Raw genomic sequence first — 4,180 nt, 5'->3', positions numbered from 1 at the left:
AACCAGTTTTGCCCTCTGGGTTCCATTTTAATGTCCTTTATCGTGCATTAATGTGTAATAAAACAAGCCTCTTCTCCTCTCTTTAATTTTCTTTACATCTCTCTAGGGAACAGAGGAGAACAAGGACCAGCGCGGTCCACCGGGCAAACCAGGAGCCAGGGTGAGTTATTGTTGTTGTGTTGTCTGGTTGCTGTGTGATGCTGTGTGTCTTCGTGCAGGTATAATATGAGGATTAATGAAAGGAAACATACTTTGTAACAACGACTCAATGATGACAACGTTAGACTGGAACACCAAGAATCTTACAGAGAAAGAGAGAGCGCAGAGAGAGAGAGAGAGAGAGAGAGAGAGAGAGAGAGAGCGAGAGAGAAAGAGAGAGAAGAGAAAGAGAGAGAGAGCAGAGAGAGAGAGAGAAGAGAGAAGAGAGAGAGGAAGGAGGAGAGAGAGAGAGAGAAAGAGAGAGAAGAGAGAAAGAGGAGAAGGGAGAAAGAGAGAGAAAGAGAGAATGAGAAGAAAGAGAGAATGAGAGAGAGAGACTGAAACAAAGAGAAGATGAAGAATGAGAAAATAAGAGAAAAGGAGGAGAGGGGGACCTTGCTGGTTACAGAGAGTGTGGACCTGGCTGTGGTTACAGAGAGTGGGACCACCTGGCTGTGGTTACAGAGAGTGGGGACCACCTGGCTGTGGTTACAGAGAGTGGGACACACCTGCGCTGTGGTTACAGAGAGTGTGGACCTGGCTGTGTGGGACCTTGGCTGTGTTACAGAGAGTGGGGACCACCTGGCGGTGGTTACCGTAGAAGTGGGAACCTGGCTGTGCGTTACAGAGAGTGGGACCACCTGGCTGTGGTACAGAGAGTTGTGACCTGGCTGATCTTTGGTTACAGAGAGTGGGGACCACTGGGCTGTGGTTACGAGATGGGACCACCTGGCTGTGCGTACAAGAGAGTGTGGACCTGGCTGTGGTACATGAGAGTGTGACCACTGCTGTGGTTACAGAGAGGGCGGACCACTCTGGCTGTTGGGTTAGCAGAGAGGGGGACCTGAGACCGCGATGCTCTATGACACCTACCTTCTCTCCACCAGTTCCTTTAGAGCCAGGAGAACCAGGTAATCCCTAGAGAGGAAACACAATATTTGCAATCAAAATTAATCTACAGTAACAAGAATTATAATGTAAATACCTAGAATACATCTGACCAAACCACTCAYTCATTTATTATCCATTTCAAAGATGTTGTTGAAAACATGAAAATCTCAAATGTTTGAAAAACAAAAGAACCTACACAATGGTGGTTGTCAGTCARAAACAATTATCTCATGTTATTAATATTATGTTATTTCACATCAGGATTAGAATACGGGAGGCTGAGGAGGTTTACACAGGCGCAACCAATCAGAACACCTGTTAGTGTGAGGTCAAAGGTCATACTTACAGGAAGTCCCTGAAGCCCCACCTCACCGGGAGACCCAGCCTTGCCAATGGTGCCCTGTGGAGAAAGAGAGTTAAGATGACATTTTGACATCACAGTTGTAATCTTAACTTGATTTGACAACTCCTGCTGWTTCCTCCGTTCAACCAGTTTGAATCCCATTCTGTAGTAGACTTTTCAGAATGCTGTGATCTMCATTGCCAAGCCAATAGAAATGGCTGCAGAAAAGAATCCCTGTAGACCTATGAGAGGGCACAGCACARCTAGAAGGATACATGTAAACACCTGACAGTAGATCCTGTCCATACCTTTCCACCTGGCATTCCAGGAATACCTTCACGACCATCCACTCCTGACAAACCCTACACATGAAAAAAGAACCACGACAATTATTCCATGACAAGTGCTAATGTTCCAAGAAGGTTCTATGGTTCTATGAATGGTTCTGTGGCTTAAATGATTCTAAGAGTCTATGAATACACAACAGACRCTTACATTTTCCACCGCCAAGACTGATTGTTTATGCTGTGATACAATAGTTACAGTAATACTTACACCATTTCCCTTGGGCCCAGGAAGACCTGTGATTCCTCTTCCACCTTGAGATCCCTAGATAACAACACAATAGGATAAGGAACCAATCAGGGCATCAGCATTACACCACCACCACCACAGACAGTGACTAAACACTAGAATCAATTTGGCCATGTGAAACCATGGTAGGTGTATTTTTTACCTCTGATACCCACCTCATCACCTAGGACCAGACTCGCCCATCACGCCCCTCTGGCCTTGGTCACCCTAAAAAGAAACAGCATCAACATATTGTAAGACAAAACCTTTTTACAGAGATTTAATCATGTCCTTCATTGAGAACACAACACATAATGACATGTGAACAGTGGCGTATTTCTGAAATACTCACCTTTCCAGAGGTCTAACATTAGTGAAATCATAATGAACAGGAGAAGGGGATTATGGGAGAATACTTACAGAGGCTCCTTCAACACCCTGGGACCTGGACTCCATCATGTCCTCGTGCTCCCTGTCACAACACCAGGGGTATATTAGCATTAGGATGACAGAGAGGATGGAAACACGAAGCAAATAAAAAAAAAATTGCGAGCCAGGATTAAATATAATTAACTTCAAAGAGTGACTCTTACCAGTCCACCTTTGGGCCCATCATTCCAGTGGAGCCTCTGATTCCTTGAGGACCCTGTAATCACACAACAGCAGAAAGACAAACTCACTAACTGTCACCATAGACAGTCTGTTATATTATCACTACAGCAGTCTGTTATATTATCACTACAGGCAGTCTGTTATATATCACTACAGACAGTCTGTTATAGTATCTCTACAGACAGTCTGTTATATTATCACTACAGACAGTCTGTTATATTATCACTACAGACAGTCTGTTATATTATCACTACAGACAGTCTGTTATATTATCACACAGACAGTCTGTATATTATCACTATAGACAATCTGTTATATTATCACCATAGACAGTCTGTTATAGTATCACTACAGACAGTCTGTTATAGTATCACTACAGACAGTCTGTTATATTATCACTATAAGACAGTCTGTTATATTATCTCTACAGACAGTCTGTATATTATCTCTACAGACAGTCTGTTATAATTATCACTACAGACAGTCTGTTATATTATCTCTACGAACAGTCTGTTATATTATCACTACAGACAGTCTGTTATATTATCACTACAACAATCGTTTATATTATCACCATAGACAGTCTGTTATAGTATCACTACAGACAGTCTGTTATAGTATCACTACAGACAGTCTGTTATATTATCACTACAGACAGTCTGTTATAGTATCACTACAGACAGTCTGTTATATTATCACTACAGGCAGTCTGTTATATTATCACTACAGACAGTCTGTTATATTATCACTACAGGCAGTCTGTTATATTATCACCATAGACAGTCTGTTATATTATCACTACAGACAGTCTGTTATATTATCACTACAGACAGTCCTTATATTATCACTACAGACAGTCTGTATATTATCACTACAGGCAGTCCGTTATATTATCACTACAGACAGTATGTTATATATATCACTATAGACAGTCGTTATATTATCACTACAGACAGTCTGTTATATTATCTCTACAGACAGTCTGTTATATTATCTCTACAGACAGTCTGTTATTATTATCACTACAGACATTCTGTTATAGTATCTCTACAGACAGTCTGTGTATAAGTATCTCTACAGACAGTCTGTTATAGTATCTCTACAGACAGTCTGTTATATTATCTGTTAAAGGTAGGTTAATGAGAGTATCAAACCGTTGGGCCCTGGGATCCGAGGTCCCCTGTGGTTCCCTGGTCCCCCTCTTCACCCTAGAGAGAGAGAGGTAACATGCAGACGTCAGTAAGATGAACAACTGCGTATGACAGAGACATTGAAACATAAGTAGGTACATTTATAGGAGGATAGAAAGATGGATTTCAAATGTAAGCTGTTTCAAAACAACATTAATGGCTGCTAAACAACTCCCATGGACTTTAAATCAATGTTCCTACAGCCTCGTTTACTCAGATACATGACACACTTTTCAATGAAATAGACTCTACCGCTGATCACATTGCCAAAGGTGTGAGTGCTGTCATCTGTCAGAGACAACACGCTTTGACTTGTGAGTGAAAAGCATGCATGTTCTACACCAGACACCCTTCAATAGAGCCACTAAGCAAG

General features: G+C 41.8%; 2 long non-coding RNA genes across 2 annotated transcripts; both read right to left on the bottom strand.

The window, feature by feature from the left end:
- Nucleotides 1–1,066: 1,066 nt before the first annotated feature.
- Nucleotides 1,067–2,045, bottom strand: LOC139026604 (uncharacterized). Its single transcript, XR_011478452.1, has 4 exons — nt 1,988–2,045; nt 1,741–1,794; nt 1,436–1,489; nt 1,067–1,116 (listed from the first exon to the last, which is right to left on the bottom strand). It is a non-coding gene; the product is annotated as an uncharacterized lncRNA (long non-coding RNA).
- Nucleotides 2,046–2,180: 135 nt separating this feature from the next.
- Nucleotides 2,181–3,832, bottom strand: LOC112078094 (uncharacterized). Its single transcript, XR_002895589.2, has 4 exons — nt 3,772–3,832; nt 2,599–2,651; nt 2,426–2,477; nt 2,181–2,233 (listed from the first exon to the last, which is right to left on the bottom strand). It is a non-coding gene; the product is annotated as an uncharacterized lncRNA (long non-coding RNA).
- Nucleotides 3,833–4,180: the final 348 nt, after the last annotated feature.

Source organism: Salvelinus sp. IW2-2015, unplaced genomic scaffold, assembly GCF_002910315.2.
Source record: "Salvelinus sp. IW2-2015 unplaced genomic scaffold, ASM291031v2 Un_scaffold5250, whole genome shotgun sequence".
NCBI classification, from domain to species: Eukaryota; Metazoa; Chordata; class Actinopteri; order Salmoniformes; family Salmonidae; genus Salvelinus; species Salvelinus sp. IW2-2015.
This window is presented reverse-complemented; position numbering and strand designations above follow the sequence as displayed.